Below are 20,226 nucleotides of genomic sequence, written 5' to 3' on the forward strand. Positions count from 1 at the left end.
CGGCGGCATGCATGACCCCAGACAAGACCAGTGGAAGAACCGGCAACTGAGCCCAGCCAAACTGCTGACCTACAAACCATAAGCCGAGACCATGCTTCTGTTTTGAGCCCGTAGGTTTTGGGGGTGGTTTGCTACTGTACCTGATACAGTCCCCACGTAGGCGGGCCTCCAACGCCCCCAAATTTAGAGTCAGGCCCTGGAGGGAGACTCTGGTGGCTCTCAGGGGAATGTGGCAGAAACTGTGATCCCCCAGGAGCCATCCTTCCCCTTTTTCTTTTTAGGAATGGAACTTTTTAGTAACGGCACAAGTCCAACCAACTAGAGACTCTGTTTTGCAGCTAAGTATGATGACATTTTTACGGATGGAATGGAATGAAAGGGATGCGTGCAACTTCTGTGTTACTTCTTTAAAAGGAATTTGCTTGCCCTACACTTCCTCCGTCCCCCCTTCCTGCAGGCTGGAATGCAGAGCTGGGGCCGGGAGGGTGGACAACTGTGGCAGGGAGGCAGGACCTCGTAAGATGTTGCCTCACACAGCTGAGTGTGACAGGGCTGACCCCCACAAAAGGGGGGCTACTGTGAAGGCAAGCGCTGGGCAGACAGGAGTGTGTCCACCAGGCTCCCAGCTCTCTCTCAACCCCTTTCTCTTGTTCCTCTGCCTCCTCAGTACATTCCCTCTAGCTCCTAGAGCAGGAACAGAGCAAAAAGGGGGAGAGCAGAGGAAGCAGCATGTGCAAAGTCCAGAGGGGAAAGAGGTCCTGCTACATTTGGTGCACGGAGAGCAGCTTGGAATGGTGGGCCGAGGGGAGGGAGGATGTGTGTGGGGGGGGGGCAGGAAGATGTGAGGCTGAGACCATGTCCTGAAAGGGGTTGGTGGGTGGGGAGTCCCCAGCTGGCTGTAACTTAAATAGGTGACTCTGACTACTGTGTAGAGCACCGGAACATTGAAAGGGGACCAGGTGGAGGCAGGGAGGCCAGTTAGGAGGCTGTAGGAGCCGTCCAAGCAACAGATGGAGGAGAACGGTGGTGCAGAGGAACACGACAAGTATATTCAGAAACATTTAGGAGGAAAACCCGACTGGATTTGTAGATAAGTCTGTTGTGGGGGATATGGAAGAGGGAAGGTTCCAGGCTGCCTTGTGGGGATGCAGATGCTATCTGCTAGGACAAGGGACACAGGCAGAGAAGTGGTGTGGGGAAGGTGAAGCCAGCTGGCTTCTGTCTTGGACATGCTGGGTTGGAGGTGCCACTGGAACATTCAGATTATTGATGCTTTTTGCATAGACCATTTTTGGAGTCTCTTAATTGGTTGCTCTCCATTCCCCCCCACCCCACCTTTTTAAATGAAATTAAATCCAACCAGATTAATGTCCCAGATGATAGCACTGCCCTGATCACAACCTTCAGTGCTTTCCTGCTTTCTCGATGTCAGTCGGAGCTCTCTATCCTGGCATCTGAGGTCCGATGCCCACCCTCCTCCTCCCACATAGGCCACAGCTCCTCTTCCTGGGTCTCTGTTCTGGCCACACGGAACCACTAAATCTCCCCATTTATAGTCTGCTGCCTTCACACCTTGGGTCAGCCTGGAGTGCTCCCTTCTCATGGATACATATAAAAAATTTCACTCATCCATCAAAGTCAAGTTCGTATGCTACTTCCTCCATTAGTTGGTCCTTGATTCCCTCTACGGAAAGATAATCCCCCTTCTGAATTTCCACAGTATTTTCTCGGTCACATTCTATATGCATTATATATGTAAGATAAGACAGTGATTGATAGGCCTGGTACCAAAGGATGTAGGGACACGGGTTATTTTGGTTGGTTTATGAGGCATCTGTTCTCCTGCCTCTGCACCAGCACCTCAGTTTTCCTTTAGGAGCCACCTTTTCCCCTGCTCTCGGTCCTTGAGCTTTGGACAGGGCTGACCCCCAACCCACTCATGAGTCAAGGCTAAGTCAGGACTCATCAACCCAGTAGGAACCCAGGCAGGACTTCTGAGGGAAAAGGGTAGAGGGAGCCTTGGCAGGGAGAGTCAGGGCTGGGGAGGAAAAGCTCACTGTCCATGGGGTGTTGAACTGGAAGATGAGATTCTGGGGCCATCAGCAGCCATTTGCCTTCACGAAGGGAACAGTCCCTCAAGAAAGGAGCTAACCAGAGCAAGACTGGTCTGAGAGGGAAATTCCTGATGATGCTGTTTGCACACCTGGATCAAGCCACCCTTGTCCATTTTTAGTTACTTTAGCCAACAAATTCCCTTTTATGCTTGAGCCAGTTTAAATTAGGTTCCTATTACTGGCAGACAAAGATGGTTTAACTAATACAGGAGGCTCAAACAACCTGTTGAGTGAATGAATGAATGAATGCATGCATGAGCAGGTATGACTAAAAGTCTCTCCCCTCCTACTGCAGGAATACTCCTTGTGGAGTCAAATCTCATAGTGTTATTTGGGTGGATTTCTTCAAGGAGTGATCCATTAGAACACAGAGTCATTCATGATTTATAGGTGCCTCCCTGTATGAAGCAGAGAAAGCTTTAGAAGAAGAAGCCAGGCATATTTCTGGCCTCGAGGAGACAGACATGCATTGCTTTCTGTAATGTATTTGTTTGTCCTCTCTCCTCCCACCCGCTCCAGGAAGGCGGCAATGTTGTCCTGTTCATAGCTGTATTGAACATCTTTTCATGTGCTCCTTGGCCATTGGCAGATCTTTGGAGAAATGTCTGTTTTGCTCTTTTGCTCCTTTTTATATTGGGTTGTCTTTTTATTGAATTATAAGTGTTCTTTATACACTCTAGATCCAGGTCCCTGATCAGATAGATGATTTGCAAATATTTTATTCCATTCAGTGGGTTGTCTTTTCACCTTCTTGATGGTATCATTTGCAGCACAAATATTTTAAATTTTAGCATATTAAAAAAACTGCTTTATTGAGGTATAATTTGTGTACCATAAATTTCACCCACTTGAAATGCTGCATTCAATGATTTTTTTCATACGTGTACAGAGTTGTGCATCACCATAACCATCATCATAATCTAGTGTTAGAACATTTCCATCACTCCCCCGAAAGAACTACTGTGACCATTTGCTGTCCACTCCTGTTACACAGTCCACCCCAGGCAGCCACTCTGGATGTGCCTGTTTGGGACACGTCCTGTAGATGGAATCCTACAGCATGGAGTCTTTCACTTCTGGCTTCTTTCACTTAGCGTAATGTATTTGAGGTTTATCTGTGTTATAGCATGTGTCAGTAGTTTCTTTCTTTTTAATTGCTGATTAGTATTCCATTGTGTATCTGTTCACTAGCTGATGACATTTGAGTAATTTCTAGTTTGGTGCTATTATGAATAGAGCCGCCCTGATTCAGCATCACTGGCTTAAACAACAGTTATTTCTCACAGTTCTGGAGGCTGGAAGTCCAAGATCCAGGTGGGGGCCCCTTCAGTTCCTCTTCCTGGCTGGTAGATAGCTGCCTTTTCTCTTCCTTCTCGTGGGGCAGGGAGAGAACTTTGGTTTCCCTCTATTTATGGAGACACTAATCCCATCATGGAGGCCCCACCCTCATGACCTCATCTAAATCCAATTGCCTCCAGAAGGCACCACCTCCAAATAGCATCACATTGGGAGGTAGGGTTTCAAGATGTGGATCCTGGGGGACACAAGCATTCAGTCCGTACTAGTAATTACTGATATATCAAAAAGGTAGATGTAAATCCAATTATGTCTCATGTCTGTTTTGTTCCTGTTTCTCCTTTCCTGACTCCTTTTGTATTAAGTAGCTACCATTTCAATTTCTTTGTTGGTTTTTCAACTGTGTTTGTTATTTTCTTAGTGGTTGTTCTAGGGATGACAATAGGCCTCTTAACTCATCACAAGGTAAGAGGATATTTGACATTTTATGTGACAGTTTGTTAGCTTGAATTAGTCAATAATTTAATATTTAATAAATATTTCAAATTTACATTCGATTTATATTAATGCAAATTATTAGTTATTAAATTAACTTCATAACTATTTCATAATTATTTCTTTAACATTTAGGCATTTGGTATGTGGTCTCTGTCTGTAACCCCACCCCAGGGTCTGAGAGTGTTGGGGGCAGACGTGCCTTTCTCATATTTGCATGGGTGTATTTTTTCCCATAGCTATAGTCATAGTACGAATTATATATTATGAATACTCCAAGTATTTATCCTGGTTTTTATTTTATTTGTGTATTTATTTTTACCAGCTTTTTAAACTTAACATTTTGTTATAGGCATTTTTATTTGCCATAAGTCTCTGTGAACTTCTTTTATAAAAGCTGCGTTGGATTTCCTTGACTGGGTGGGGCAAAGTTCAGTTAGCCATTTTCAATTTTAAGCTTGTTTCCTAATGTTGCAGTGGGCATCTTTGTGCACCTCATGCTTTCCCCATCTTAGAATCTTTGGCAAAAATCCCCAGTGGTAAGATTACTCTGTTGAAGAGAAGAAATATTTTTGTAGTTCTCGGTGCCTATCAACATGTGATTTTCCTCAAGAATGGTGGGGTGTAATTGTGATCACACTCATATGTGCTAACTGGGTGCCAACTGAAATGTTGTTTTTTTTTTTTTTCTATTTGATGTTGCCTTTCTTTGGTGATTAGCTAGGCTGGATATTTTTCTGTAAATCTGTTCACTGGTTATAATTTGTTTTATGTAAGTGGCTTCTTCATGCCCCTGCCTATCTATCTATAAGGCTTTGTTGGTTTTTAAACTTTCAGTTTATATGAGCTCTTTATGTAATATACCCTCCTCACGACTGTTTAGGAAGGAGGCAGAATATAAATACATAAATACATAAAACCAGATAGTTTTATCTCCCTTATTTGCTTCCAATATTTCTCCCCACTTGTCCCTTTTCAGTCATTTGTTTAATGCAGAAAATTTATACTTTTCTATAGTCAAACCCGCTAATCGCTCCTTTGTGATTTTTATCAGTGATTTCCAAGTTTAATAAAAGACATTCTCCCTCTAGAGATTTGATGAATGTTTAAGTCTCTCTTCTTCTAGTTTTCCTAGGTTATTAAAAAGTATGGAACTCTTTAATCCCTATAAAATTTCTCTGTGAAGACTCCCTCTAGTCTGAGGAAGGGGATGATTTCAAAGTATAAGTTTCTCAAATTCAGCAGTTTCCTTCCCTGATTTCTTTGCCTGTGATGGTACCTGGAGCTGAGCCTGACCACGTCCTGCAGGCTGTCTGTCCCTCTATCTGTATGGACGGAGGGGATAAACTTGCCTCTTGAGCTACACCCACATCCAAGGGGAAGCACAGGGTAGTGGAAGGACATAACTTGGAACTGAGTTTGGCCCCTGTGTGTGGACTCTCAGCCTCTCATTCTCGCTCTGCAAAATGGGGCCAAGAGTGGCTGACAGACAGGGCTGTTGTGAGGATGATAGGAGAGGAAATACAGAAAGTTCTAGAACACCACTTGGCCTGTCATGGATCTCTCAGGGCCCTGCCTTTGCACTGACTTGACTCCTGGGTCCCACCTCATGACCAAAGGTGTCCCTGAGCCTCCCTCACCACAGAGTGTGGGCAGGTCTACCAGAGCAGTTAAGAGTATTTACTTTTTTAGGTGAGAAAATTGAGGGTTAGAAAGTTTAAATGGCGTGCTCGCTTTGGCAGCACACAGACTACAATTGGAACCATACAGAGAAAGTTAGCATGGCCCCTGTGCAAGGAGGACACACACAAATTCGTGAAGTATTCCATATTTTTTTTTTTAAAAGGCAGTTTAAATGTCCGAGCAGCGGATGCTCTTGATTGCTCTGACACATGGCATCCTCCAGCCCCACTTTGCCTCATGGAGCCTCAGCTCCTCAGCATCCGCAATGTGAAATGGAGCTAATTGTCCTCATCGGTCTCCACTGCTGAGGCGTTATTGAGTGATCAAATGAAAGGCTCTGAAAAAGGCCACGGAAAAATCCAGAGGCAAGGTAGCGTCCCCATGGGCGGCTCAGTCCACTCCTCCCTCAGCCTGGACACAGATGAGGCCTTGTGTTAGGCCTGCGAGGCTCCCTGCCTCCCCGCCCCTGCTCCCCAGGAGAACCACGCAGAGACTCTGTGAAGGCCCCTTGTGTCTGCTGCTCGCTGGGCAAGAGGCCCAGGGCTTGGCGGAATCCCCAGGAGGCAGAGCCTGGAGGTGAGCCGCACTCAGACCCCACTGTGTTCAGTTTGGAGTGGCTTCTGAAGTCTCAGAGAGCCAGGGTGAGGAGGAACATGGGGTCACCCAGGCCCCCCCCATTTTACAGATGTGGAAACTCAGGCTCAGAGGGGCAGCCATTTAGTGGTCATGTCAGAACTTGGGCCGGGGGGATCCTGGCTCCCAAGTCCAGTGCACTTTCCCCTTGGCTCTGCTGCTGCAGTGGCCTCCCTGGGAAGGGTTCCTGTGGCCCTTCTGGAAAATTCTTTGCAATTTGATGACATTTGAACAAAACTGCATGATGTTGGAGGATCAGAGCGCTTTGACAAGCATAGCAAAGCACTAAGAACAAGATGCATCCACAGTTAGGAGGAAGTTTCCCGGGAATAGAATTTTCCAGAAAGGGAAAGAAGCCTTTTGAGTCGGAACTTGAATTTATTGAAGCAGATGGAAGAATGTGGGGGCAGTGGCTGGAGGCAAGCAAAGGTAATGCGGACATTTCACACCACCACCCCACCCTGGCATTCTGGCATTTAAAAATAAAGTTGTTTTCTCTTTTAGCACTTTTTTTTTTTTTTTTTTTAAACAGAAGCCAGACTGCTCCCATTGAAGTTTGAGAGTCTAAGCAATGGTCCTGAACCCTGGCTGCACATTAGAATCCCCTGGGTGCTTTCAGAATCCCAATGCCCAGATCAAACCCCAAAGCAAGCATACGGGAGTCTTTTGGGGGAGGACCCAGGCCTCAGTAGTTCTTAAAGCTGCTCAGGTAATTCTAATGAGCCATCAGGTTTGCTCAGAGGACCACCAGTCCCTGCATTACTTTGCCATCTGGTTTGTGACTCTAAATACATAAACACGTGGGGCAAATGTGTAATTCTGTTCACCATGCACACTTTTTCCCCCAAAGATTTTATTTATTTGACAGAGAGAGAACACAAGCAGGGGGAGTGGGAGAAGGAGAAGCAGGCTCCCCGCTGAGCGGGAAGCCCGATGCGGGGCTTGATCCCAGGACGCTTGGGATCATGACCTGACCTGAAGGCAGACGTTTAACCGACTGAGCCATATGGTGCCCTCACCATGCACACTTTTTCGGGCCTTCTTCTCAGGAACACCACGGGGAGAAATTTCACTCCTCTTCCCCCCACCCCCAGTTCAATCTTACTTTTGGGGCCCTGCCCCAGGCCTACCTCCTCTAAGAGGCGGTCCCAAATCAGGATTATTCTTCTACTGAGTTATACTGTGCCTCTGATTTAACTAGGAGCCCATGGCCAACATGTGAATCTTCCCTGTGGCTTTACCCGATGTGGGTTGTCATTTCTGTTTTCAGCCATGTGCATATTCTCTGCCCAACCAGATGGTAAACCCTCTGAGGGCAAGACCCCCATCCTTTCCATTCCCAGAGGCCCGGGAATGCCCAGGAGCCTTCAATTAAGACTTGTTGTCCAGGAGCTGAATGAAGTCATTGGATCCACTTGGGTTTTACTCCACACATTTAACTCTGACAATGACTGGGAAATTGGGACAGTATTATTATTACTTTCTATCTCCATTTTATGATGAAAATGAAGCTCAGCTCAAAAGTTTGTGTAAGGTCCCACAGATCAAGGAGGTGGCAATACACCAGGCCTGTCGGGCTTCCTTCACCACCACACAGCTTTCTGCTAACAGTAGACATGTCCCCAGAGCAGGCAGGACCTTGTTGGGGGCCAAGCCAGGAGGCCTGTTTCTCCTTGAGACCCTTCTCTGACCGGGCAGTCAGGGGGGCGGTCTAGGAAGAGCTGTTTGGTCTCCAGCTCCTCAGGTCTGAGGAGGTGGTGAAACAGGGTGGAAGTTTCTGCTGAGAGCTTAAGATGATAGGTATCGGTTCCCAGAGTCACTGGAAACAAACAGCCAATTTTATAAGGAAACATTTCTAAGCTTGTTTTACAAATCTTACAGCCCTTTTTTGGGGTTGGAGGGTCAGTTTGTTGAAGAATCTGGGGAAAGGGTTTATTTATTGAATGCCAGTTTCCTCCTCTGTGAGGAAGAGGTATGGAAGGTGCCTGCCTCTCACATCAAGCCCAAGAGGGGGCTTCGTTGGAGCTTCTCAGGGAGATGAGGATGGGATCCCGGCACTATGCACTATGGGGTGATGGACTGGTGCTTGACTCCCACTTGAGAAACCCAAAGGGCTAGAGATGGCTGGCCCGCTGCCCAGTGAACGAACCAAAGGAGAGTTTGCTGTGCTGAGATCAACCTGCCATTCCTGAATCTTCTGGGAGAAAGGATGCATGGATGTATCCCACGGAAGAGTAGAAAGGGTCTGTTGTGGGTTGAGTTGTGTCCCAGGACCCAGAAATGATGGCTGGTGACCCTGCATCAGGGACAGAGCCACAGGGAAATGCAGCCTCAGGTGGGCACAGGGGGCAAGGAATGGACTCGGGGGGCTTGCCCTGCCTCTGGGTCTCTGTCCTCTCGCCTAACTGTGGAGCCCGGCAGCGAGGGTGGTTCTGCACCTGGGGAAGCCTTTCTTGATCCCATTGGCCCTCCTGGGGACTCTGTGCACAGCAGTCCCCTCTCTAGCGCTGCATCATAACTGCTTATGGACCATCCCTCTTCCGGGAGAGTGCGTGTGTTTTGTCTGCACAGCTCGGCTCAGCGGGGTACAGTTTTCTGGGTTCACACAACATGGGGCTCAGCAAACTTTTTCTTCAAAGGCCAGATGATGCTTTCAGGTTTGCAGAGCCGCACAGCCCCTGCTGCAGCAATCCAACTCTGCTGTCCTGGTGTGAAAGCAGCCACAGACCCGACATAGACAAGTGGGTGTCCTTGTGTCCAGTAACGCTCTATGTGCAGAAACAGGCCGCTGGCCAGAGGGCTGTGGTTGGCCAGCCCCAGACCTGGGGTTCCTCATGGGCAAAATCACACATGAGCAAAAGTGAAACCTCATGGCAGTCGTATGGGAACACGTGTGTATCTTCAGAACGAGCGTTAAGGCAGAACAGTCTGAACGATGGGGCTGTTAGGAGGGGTGAGCGGACTGGGGCTTGTAAAGTCCTTACTGAGCCATCGATGGGTCCATGGTCAATAGATGGTAGTGATCGTGATGAGCTGTGGTAGAGGCTGTTGTTGGGATCGCAATGGATTCTGCATGTCACGTACTTAGAACAGGGCTTGAAACTTAGTTTTGAGTAAGATTTGATGAAAATGGTAGCAGCCTAAGGCATACTTTTAATTTTTACTTTATTATTTTTTTAAGATTTCATTTATTTGTCAGAGAGTGAGCACAAGCAGGGGGAGCAGCAGACAGAGGGAGAAGCAGACTCCCCACTGAGCAGGGAACCTGATGCGGGACTCGATCCCAGGACCCTGGGATCATGGCCTGAGCAGAAGGCAGACGCTTAACTGACTGAGCCACCCAGGCGCCCCTAAGGCATACTTTAAAAAAAATTATGGTAGGGGCGCCTGGGTGGCTCAGTCGTTAAGCGTCTGCCTTCGGCTCAGGGCATGATCCCAGGGTCCTGGGATTGGGCCCCACATCGGGCTCCTTGCTCGGTGGGAAGCCTGCTTCTCCCTCTCCCACTCTCCCTGCTTGTGTTCCTTCTCTCTCTGTGTCTCTCTCTGTCAAATAAATAAATAAATTATTTAAAAAAATTATGGTAAAACACACATAAAATAAAATTTACAATTTTAATCATTTTCAAGTGTACAATCCAGCAGCATTTAATACATCCACAATGTGTGCAGCCATCCACATTGTCTAGTGCTGGAACATTTTCATCACCCCGGAAGGAAGCCCCACGCACGCTGAGCAGCCATTCCCCATTCCTCTCTCCTCCAGGCTCTGGAAGACATACATTGTTTTTTTTTTCTTTTATCCTTCACGTCTTCACAGCCCTGAGACCCAGCTGTGCTTACAGCCAAGGGTCTTAGGATCACTGCTTCTCAGATGACAGTCCCACATTGGTGTCACTGGGTGTGAGCATAAACTCGGCCGTAGCTCTTTGGTAAGAGTTTTGTGCGTTCTTGGGCATTTTATCTGTTGAGTTTAACTGCCATCCAAACTGCCTTCAAGGATGCTAGGATTCAACAGAGAAATGAAAAAGTTGTTGAGTAGGAAGAAAGATACGAAACAGAGCAGCAGGGCATAAATTTGATATTAATGAAGCAAATGTTCATCAGAGGAATAACCACAGTCTGCGCTCCCTCCAAAGCAACAACGACGTGCTTTATGGGAGAGGAAAGGAAGCTCTCAATGGTTAAAGCTGGGCTATATTTTATTACTGAGATCTGTCTAGAAGATGGATTGTCACATAGGAAGCAAGGCAACTGGAGCCCGGAGAAATTGTGAAAACCCTTAGGGTAGATAATAAACAATTTCAAAGTAATGAGAGGTTGGTGTGACTGGTTCATGTGTCACATGGGACTATTATTAAGACATCATGTCTCAGTTTCATGGCAGTATTATTTTTCTTGATGGTACATAAAAAACAGTGTATCTTACAATTGATGGCATCTTAAAATGACGATACAGTATTATTACCATCACGTTGTATGGTTATTTCCATTTGCTTGTTTCCCCCACTAGATTGTCAGTGTTTGGAAGGCAAGTTTATCTTACTGCTGAATCCTCAAGGCCTTGCCCAGTGTCTAGCATGTAGCAGGAACCAACAAATGGTGTGGAATGAACAAAACTCATTTGGGAGCTGTAGTTCAAATTAATTAATTAGTATTAGCACCCAGCTTTAAGGTTGCTGTGAAAACTAAGTGAAAACCAGCTTAAAAAATCCTGACTTGTCCTGTGCTTGGCACAAAGTAAGTGCTCCATAAGCACTTACTTGATGGGGGTTTTGGTACCAGGAAGGACTGTGTTTGGCAAAGGTGGTATGACATCCCAAACAGCAGTGGCCTAAACAGGATGGAAACTGATTACTGCCTCAGATAAGCAAAGTGTGGAAGTTAAGGGCCCAGGGATGGTGGGCGCAGCAACAGGACCATCAGGTTCTCAAGTTACTTTGGTCATGACGCAGTGCCATCCTTACACATGGTATCCACCTTTAAGGTCTAAAATGGCTGCTCGAGCTCCAGACATCGTGTTCACATTCCAGCTGGCAGGAAGTAGGAAAGGAGGTCAGAAAAATGAATATGAATACTTCCCCAGAGTCATAAATGCCACTCCGCTTATACTCCGTCGGCTAGAACTTGGCTACGTCTAACCACATAGGGCCCGGGCAGCCACGTACCCCACTAAAATTCAGGGGTTCCATTCCTGAGGAAGAAGGGGAGAATGAATGTTGAGGGACAAATAGCAGGCTCTGCCACAGCTGTGAAGCTCCGTGGTGTTGCTTCTGCATGCAACACAGTAAGTAGGCTTGTTCTCTGCTGGTGCTGGAAGGCTTTCCAGTGGCAGAAGGGCATGAGCCGGGCTGCGAACGACAAGCAGGATTTAAAGGAGCAGAGAGGAGGGGTAAGGGCATTTCTAGCAGGAGAATGGCCACGCAAGAGCTCAAAGGCAAGAAGGCACAAGGTGTCCCTGGGGGTTAGTAGGGCATCCTTGGCCAAGCAGGGGCCGTGTGTCAGGAGACAGCTAGCCGGTTCACAGCCCCGGAGCAGGGGGCCAGTGCTGTGCTGAGCGTAATAAGCCCCAGAGCCTTGGTGTCCTTTGTAAAACAGACACAGAGACCATCCTGTTGTGAGGATTCAATGAAATGCGGTAGGAGGAAGCCCTTTGTAAACTGTAAGCGCCTGTACCCTTTAGATGATCAAAATCAATAGCCATTGGGGCACCTGGGTGGCTCAGCCAGTTAAGCGTCTGCCTTTGGCTCAGGTCATGATCCCGGGGTCCTGGGATCGAGCCCCGCATCAAACTCCTTGCACAGCAGGGAGCCTCCTTCTCCCTCTGCCTGCCCCTCCCCCTGCTTGTGCTTGCTCTCTGACAAATAAATAAATAAATCTTAAAACCCAAACCAACAGCCACTGTCATGATGACATAGGTTCAGCCTTGGAATGCAGGAGGAATTTGCACCCACACCCCCTCCCCGGGCAGCTCCCTACTCGCAGTGCCCCTGTGCAGTTGTGAGACGTGAGTGGGGAGTGGAGGGCATGCAGGCAGCCAGGTGGACAGGAGCCTTTAGTGGGGCAGAGAGGGGCACAGAGAGGCTCCTGGACCGTTAAGACAGTGCGCGGGAGAACGCAGGGAGAGTCGGCCTGGACTGTCCTCGTGCCTGTTGCCCTACTCTCCCCCCTCAAGGAGCCCAGTGGATCAGGGTCCTGTGTTAGCCAGGGGTCCAGTCTGGGTCCCCCGGGCCCACGCAGGCTCCTGGGTTGGGGGCCAGCACTCAGGCGGGCCAGCCATGGGGGCAGGTAGCCTCCTTTCCATCCCTGTGGGAGCCCCTGTGGCAGAAGCCAGAGGCCACCAAAGCTGAAGGTGAGGGTGGAGAGTGCTGCGGGGGGCCGGCCTTGGTCCAGCTTGGGCCTGGAGGTCTGAGCAGGCCGCTGCCTCTCCACAGACGGGCCACCCGGGATGGAAGAGCGGCTTCGTCAGCTAGGGCTGCCGTTACAGAGTCCCCTAGACAGGGCGGCTTGAACAACAGACGCTGATCCCTCAGAGCTCTGGAGGTGGGGAAGTCTAAGATGTAGGTGCTGGCTGATTCGTTCTTGGTGAGAGTCTCCTCCTGGCTTTCCGGTGGCCACCTTCTTGCTGTGTCCTCACATGGCAAAGAGAGAGATCTCTCGTCTCTCCCTCTTCCGACAAGAACGCTAATCCTATTATGCGGGGCCCACCTTCATGACCTCAATAACTGAACCCAATAACTTCCCAAAGGCCCCACCTCCAAATCCTGTTGCATGGGGGGTTAGAGCCTCAGTGTAAGAAGGAATACAAACCTATGTGAAGGAACACAAACACTGAATCCACAATAAACACCTAACCGCTGTTGGAAAACTGCCCTGGGCCCTGTGGGGTCCTGCTCTGCCCCCACGCTTGGCCGTGCCTCCGGGGCACGCATCCTGGCTGCCCGTGTTTCTGTCTGGCCTGATGGAAGAGTCAGGTGGGAGCTCGGGAGCTGCTTCTGCCTGCTGACGTGCAGGGAGGGCACAGGTGTCCTGGACGCAGGGGGGCCACAGCAGGGAGGTGGGCAGGCCTGCAGCCACATTCCGAGGCCACCAGGGTTTCATTATGTTGATGAAAACCAAACTCTGCCTTTTCTTTCTTTCCTTTTTTTTTTTCCTTCATGAGATTTCTGCAAAGTAGGTTACAGAGCCCGTAGTGATGAGTGCAGAGGGCAGGACTGGAGGGGAAAGAGAGTTGGAGAACCGCCAGGGAGAAGCACCAACCAGGTCAGAGACACGGAGGGGAGAGACGGGGAGGGGACGATGTGAAGACACGGAGATGGGGACCTGCAAAGAAAGACGCAGGACGAGAGGGAGCCAGAGCGAGAGAGAAGTCAGAGGACGAAGTGGCCAAGGTCCTGAGAGATGCATGGGAAACGGGGTGTGTTAGAAGATAACAGGGGAGCCGAGTGACAGGGGGGCTGATCGGATGGGTCCAGTGCGGCCAGGCCTGTAGGCTGGGGGTGGGGATGGTGACCTCTAGGGGACCTCTTAGTCCCAGGGCCCACTGGACAGCAGCAGGCTGTGGAGGTGCTGGGAGGGAGAGGAAATCAAACTCCAGCGCTGAAGGGGGAGGTGGAGAGAGAAAGAACATCACACATTCGGGTCATTAGCTGCGAGTTGTCTTCCCTTCCAGAGAGTGTGGTCTTCCCGAACCAGATGGTTGTGAATCATGCCCATCCCCAAAGCACAGCCAGACCTTTCCCTGACAGCAAATCCCAGCAAGCTAGGGCCCCGTCTGACCCTGGCAGGAAGTGGGGAGGCAGCTTTCCTAGAAAAGAATTCCGTGGACCTCTCCCGGCACCCATGGGGGAGCTCCAGACCCTAGGAGTTTGGTTCAAGACCCAAGACCAGGCTCCGCCAGAGTGGCCAGCAGGGCAGGGAACAGACAGCCTGTGTGTGTGTGTGTGTGCGTGTGTGTGCATGTGTGTGAGAGTGTGTGCTGGGTACGAGGAGCTGGCTGTCAGGAATCTGAGACCAGGGCAGGAAAACCCACCTAGGGACAGGGTGTGGCAGGAGGGAAGGAAACAGGGCACGCTCAGGCCTGGGGGGCAGCAGAAGGGCAGGACCTGCCTTGTTCCCTCTGCCCAGGGCTCCCCACAGTGTCCAGACAAAGGCCCTTGGCAGGGGCTCTGAGTTGTCATGAGGAACAATGTAGAAGCAATTGGCAGCACTTCCCCCAGAAAGAATCCCTTAAGAAGGGTGAAACAGCAGGGTCGTTCTTCAAAAACAGGGCGCTGAGAGAGACTCCAACTGCAAAAGGCATTCTAGACTGGCTGGTCCCCCGCCTCAGGACACGGAAGGGGGCAGGAACTTGCCCAAGGCCACACAGCCAGACCATCGTGTTTGCATGTCTGCTTGTTATTAAAGTATAGTTGACGTGCAAGGTTATATTAACTTCGGGTGTACAACATCGTGACTACTCATGGTCACCATGCAATATTACATTATTGTTGACTACATTCCCTATGTTGTACTTTTCATCCCATGACTTATTTATTTTATAACTGGAAGTTTGTCTTTTTTTAAAGCAGGCTGCATGCCCAACGTGGGGCTTGAACTCAGGACTCTGAGATCAAAAGTCGCATGCTCTACCAACTGAGCCAGCCAGGCACCCCTGCAAGTTTGTACTTCTTAATCCCCTTCACCTATTCCGTACCCCCATCCTCTTGGGCAACCACCAGTTTTGTTCTCTGTATTTATGAGTCTGTTTCTGGTTCTTTTGTTTGTTTGTTTTGTTTTTTGGATTCCACATATAAGTGAGATCATATGGTATCTGTCTTTCTCTCTCTGACTTACTTTACTTAGCATAATACCCTCTAGGTCCAACCATATTGTCATGAATGGCAAAATTTCATTTTTTAATGGCTAGCATTTGATTGTACACATATACCATGTTTTTTTTTTTTTTTGAGAGAGAGAGATTGAGAGAGAGAAGGTGGAGAGGGGCAGAGGGAGACAGAGAGAATCTTAAGCAGACTCCACGCCCAGCATGGAGCCCAACTCGGGGCTCCATCTCACAACCCTAAGATCATGACCTGAGCCGAAACCAAGAGTCAGGTGCTTAATCAACTGAGCCCCCCAGGAGCCTCTATACCATATTTTCTTTAGCCATCTTTTGATGTTCTGTTCACAACCCTTCCAGTGTCCTGCGTCTAACTTGCCTGCATCATTCGGGTCTTACCTCGGTGAGGCTAACAACAGCCCTGCTTTGTAGGTAGGATTATTCCCATTTTACCAGTAGGGAAACTGAGGTCCTGTGGGTGAGTTGCCACAAGGCCGGTCCCAGGCTAGAACTGAGAGGGGCCTGGGCTCCCAGCTCAGGGCTGTCGTCCTCTGCTGTGACAAGGCAGCTCATCTTCCACAAGGGCGGGAGAGTGGCCTGCGCCACACTGACCATTAGGCCACCTTCCCCACCTTCCCACCCAAGCAAGCACATCCTGTTTTGGCAAAGAAGGTGGTCCCCTGAGTGGAGCTCTCATTCTGTGGCCCTGACTAGACTGGTCCATCCCTGTCTAAGGGATTGGTTTGTTTGGTGAAGTCTTCTCTTCCTGGGGCCACTCTTTTAAATTGATGCCCCCTTCCTCGTCCTCAGTTGCTCAGTGTGGGTGTATGTGTCAGCCACTGTGCTGGGTTGGAGGCTTTGGGGCAGCGACAGCACCGTGACACATGGTTTGATGTGGGATGGGAATATTTTAAATCTGAGTTATCCTTCAGAGCTGGAAACATGTGGTTTCCAGAAGTCCGAGGGCACCGGTTCCCTGGAGGGGGAAGGGAAGTGAGGAGAAAGTGTCCAAAGGGTAGGGGGGTGTGGGGGGAACCGGACTGACCTCGCACAACTCCAGCCTTCCAAGTGTGGGCCTGGGAAGGAGGCTGTCTGCAGACAAGCGTGGGTCGGTCCCTCTAGACCCTGGAAGCAGCCCCACCCCCACCCCCTTGGGAACCCTGCTCCCAGCACGTTTCCTGCAGCATCAGCAGCATGTTTCTGTGTTTTCTCAGTCTCCCTGGTGCACCACTCCTTCCACCTCACCAGAGTGAGTCTGTGTGCCAAATGCTTCCCCTCTGTCACATTTTCCTGGTCCCCCATGCCCCAGGCAGGGGGAGGCTGGGGACACAGGACAGCAGGGCTCCAAACTCATCAACCAATGTGCCCGTTTGGGTTTGGTGCAGCGGATGCAGGTCGCCTCCTGCCCGCGACCAGCTGGGCCAGGCCGGGGCCAGGGAGCCACACCTGGCCCCGCTCGAGGGGGAGGGCCCCCCCCAGCGGAGTGGCCTGTGGGGTGGGGTAGGGAGCCGCCAGAGGAGGAGAGAGGCAGCATGGACGGCTGCCCTCGCCTGTGATGCAGCCTCTTTAGTTTGCTTGGAAGAGACAGATGGAGATGCCCTCAGTCTGGAGGCGTGGGAAGGCAGGAGGGACTCTGCTTCCAACAGCTCCGGGACTGGGCTGGACAGCCACCTTTCCAGGAAGCCTCCGTGAGACTCAGCAGCCTTTAGGACCCTCTTCCCCCAAAGCTATGTGATTGGCCCGCTAGCCACCATCCTGTATCGAGTCCCGGGATTGGGTCCCCGGATTGGGGGAATCTCTGGGCGAGCCATCAGAGGCCAGCCTCCCTCCCACCAGCCTGGGCTGCGGGTCCAATCCCTGGTCCAGTCTGTGCAGCAGGTTGAGAAAGGGGCTTTGCTGAACTTCGTGCGGAAGGAACTATTTGTGGCCATTATCCTCCAGGGGCCTCTAGGAGAGGCAGGCACCTAGAGCTGCCTGGAGGGACACCACCCCCCCCCCCCCCCGTCATTAGTTCCTTCATTTACTCCTAAGAGTGCCTACTCGGTGCCAGGCTGGGGATATAAACTCCCCACCCACATGGCACTTTTATTTTTTTAAAGATTTTTATTTATTTGAGAGAGACAGCATGAGCAGGGAGGAAGGGCAGAGGCAGAAGCAGGCTCCCCGCTGAGCAGGGAGCCCCATGTGGGACTCGATCCCAGGATCCTGGGATCATGACCTGAGCCGAAGGCAGACGCTTAATGACTGAACCACCCAGGCACTTCCACATGGTGCTTTTGGAGGCAGGTGGGGAAGCACAGAAGCAAGCCATGATCACGGTCAAATGTGACGCATACACTGATAGGGGAGGTTAGGGTGTCTGGGACCCTCACTTAGATTTGGGGGTCAAGGAAGCTCTTCATGGAACATGGACACCTAAGATGATGCCTGAAGATGTTAAAGTGAGTGGCGGGGGTGGGGGGTGGGGTTAGGGATGAGCTTTCCAGGTTGAGGGGACAGTGGGGGCAAAGGTGGGAGGAATGATCGTATTTTCCAGAAGCGACTCCCAGAGCAGCGGGTGGAGGAGGAGGGGGCTGTAGAGATAAGCAGAGGCCACTCACAAAGGACCTTGCATGTCTTAAGTTTTTATACCTTTCTTGAATCTTCAGCCAGAATTTTTCTCAGCCTCCAACTCTAGCAGGAAACCCAGTGGGAAATAAAGACTTCCTGCCCTCCCAGAGAAGGAAAACCCCAGTAACTTCTGCCTAGCCCCAGAATGGCAAAAGTTGACTCATGCTTAGGGTAGCATAGATGATGGGAGTTTTTGCTTTTAAAAACAGTGCTTATTGCTTTTCTATTTATGAAGGCAATGCGTGCTCAATGTAGAAAAGTATAAAGATCACATATAATCCCTTCATAGGAGATCATCAACGTTTTGCATTTTTCCTTCCAGCCTTTTTTTTAAACATGAATTTTTTTGGTTACATAGTTGAGGTAGAACTAAATATAAATTTCCTTATCTGCTTCGTACCCTTGATAAAACAGAAGTATGTTCCCTTGTTAAAAAATGCTTCATCTGTAAGGGCTGCATCAGATGGTGTCTCTCCCGTTTCTCAGCGGACCCCAGGCCTCAGCATCTTTGAGAAAAGTGGTGCCCGAGCCAGCCGAGCATCACTAGCACCTGGGGTCCCTGGGGACCAGCCACGCTTTGCGCATCAGAATCCAGCACGTGAGGCTGGAGAATCTGCGTGTTTAGCAAGCCCTCCAGGTGCCCCGCGGCCATGCAGGCGTAGCGTGTAAACCTTCTGGGCTACAGAGCTCCTAGGAACTCACCGAGTTGAGATGTCTCATTTTAAATCAGACACAATTATGTCTACCTTGTGGAATTGTCAGGAAAAAAACATATTACTCTGGGAGCTCGGGCTCTGGCAGATAGATGGTAGGTGCTCAAAAATACAGTAACTGCTGTTAACGCTGTTGCCCAGTAGACAGACACTCTGTGTCTACACCCGCTGGAGGTGCATGGCCACAGGTGATCTGGGAAGGCCTGGGGGTGGCGGAGGTGGGGAGGATTCTAAACACCTGGTGCGGGGCCATCAGGACCCCGCCTCCCATCCAGGCCAGGAGGAGGTGAGGCTACAGGAAAGAAACAAGGGCAGCTATCCTTTATGGGGTGTCCGCTCCACGGGCAGTGTGGCTGTCGCCTGTGCAGTCACTGGTTGCTGAGGAGAGAAGCCCAGAGATGGAGAATAAACACACATTTTTATGGCAATTTGATGTTGCTACAATATCCAAGTGCGCGATCATCTGTTCTAGTAATTCCTTTTTGCTGTACATTACAAAAGCATTGGTCTGTGGCCGACTGAATGTTTACAAAATTGGTCTGGTCTCGAGACCGATATATGGTATCCTCTTTATTCCTCAAACAGCCTCTGCAGGGTCTTGAATTAGGGGGTCCTTTCTCCTCCCTTTGTCTCCTGCAGCGAGCTAAACGCGTCCCCACGTTTGCCAGCTAAGCTTCAGCTGTTCCCGATCTCCTGACCCACCCCAGCCACGAGGCAGGGCCAAGACTCCTGAAGAAGACCCCAGAATCTGGGGGTTCCCCAGTTTCCGCAGGAGATGGGGGCATTCCCTTAGGACGGGCTGACACAGGGGGTTGCCATGTTCCCGGGGTGTCACAGGAAGGAAATTGCCCAGATAAGCATCTGCCCTTCATTTGCCATCATGGGAGCTTTCCTTCCAGTCCACGCCAGTCCCACTGCTGTAGCCACTGTCCTGAGCTTGCCTTCAACTAATTGCCAAGCCCCTGCTGCATGCTGAGATGGGGACTTTGCTCTGGGGATACCAAATGAAGATATTTTTGGTAAGCACTTACTCTGATTAACTCATTTAATTTTCACGACAACCACATGGGAGAGGTCCTATTTTTACCTTCATTACACAGGAGAATCTCAAGTAGGTTAAGGGACGGGCTTAAAAATCACACAGCTAATAAGTGGCAGGTTTGGGGGTTGCTTCAAGGCTGCCCTATTCTTGGCCCTGGGCTCTTCAGTTTGATGCCGTGGACCTGCCCTGGGGAGGGGTGCTTGCTGTCTAGTGGGGTCTGTGAGACCCCTGGAGAATCCTGGAAGAGTCAGACAGTCCTGACTTACGGCCAAGGGAGGGAGGGATGGTGGGTGGAGGCCATGGGGGACTTTGGCGAGGGAAACAGCCATTCTTAAGGCCCTGCTCCTCAGCTCCCTTGTGCTCCCCTGGGAGCATACTCATATCCTGTGTCCTTGCCCCCTCCCTCCCCAGACATGATCTCACTCCTTCTCACCCCTGGAGGCCCCAGAAAAGAGACTATTGTTTCCTCCCACACACGAGAACTTGGAGACCCGCAAGTCCCCTCTCCCCTTTAGGGCAGCCCCGGTTCCCTGCAATGCAGGGATGGGCGGCTCTTGGTACCCCCATGCTCCTCAGCCCCTCCCCAATTTCTCCCATAAGCTCTTTGCCTTCAAGCTGTATCTTTTGTACTTTCTTGCCTGTGAGAAGGATATGCAGGAGGAATCCCAGAGGGAAGAGCCCTGCCGGGAGTCTTTCTGCCTTCCCTCCCTGGTATCTTCCGCTCTGTGGAGAGGCGAGGGGCAGAGTGGGACCACAGCAGCTGGCATCAGGAGGTCCAAGCTAGTGTCTGGCTGCCTTAATCTCCCAGCAGCCAGTCACTTC

The 20,226-nt window shown here is 50.2% G+C and overlaps 1 protein-coding gene, 2 non-coding genes and 1 pseudogene across 4 annotated transcripts in view; 2 read left to right on the plus strand and 2 right to left on the minus strand.

Annotated features, from left to right (window-relative positions):
• Positions 1–20,226, plus strand: part of LOC114209766 (guanine nucleotide-binding protein G(I)/G(S)/G(O) subunit gamma-10 pseudogene) — a 40,339-nt pseudogene that overhangs the window by 11,554 nt on the left and 8,559 nt on the right. The window lies entirely within an intron of this gene.
• LOC114209866 (U6 spliceosomal RNA) lies at positions 5,632–5,740 on the plus strand. The gene has a single exon (XR_003609435.1). It is a non-coding gene; the product is annotated as a U6 spliceosomal RNA (small nuclear RNA).
• SOCS5 (suppressor of cytokine signaling 5) overlaps positions 9,820–20,226 on the minus strand; it is a 112,101-nt gene continuing 101,694 nt past the window's right edge. The window contains exon 3 of the transcript XR_015768957.1: positions 9,820–10,222. The gene's annotated coding sequence lies outside the window, so the exon portion shown is untranslated. The remainder of the gene's footprint in view (positions 10,223–20,226) is intronic.
• TRNAK-UUU (transfer RNA lysine (anticodon UUU)) lies at positions 14,795–14,867 on the minus strand. The gene has a single exon. It is a non-coding gene; the product is annotated as a tRNA-Lys (tRNA).

Source organism: Eumetopias jubatus, unplaced genomic scaffold, assembly GCF_037043125.1.
Source record: "Eumetopias jubatus isolate StellerSeaLion01/CBP00866 unplaced genomic scaffold, mEumJub1_p1.0 scaffold_9, whole genome shotgun sequence".
In the NCBI taxonomy this organism is placed as follows: Eukaryota; Metazoa; Chordata; class Mammalia; order Carnivora; family Otariidae; genus Eumetopias; species Eumetopias jubatus.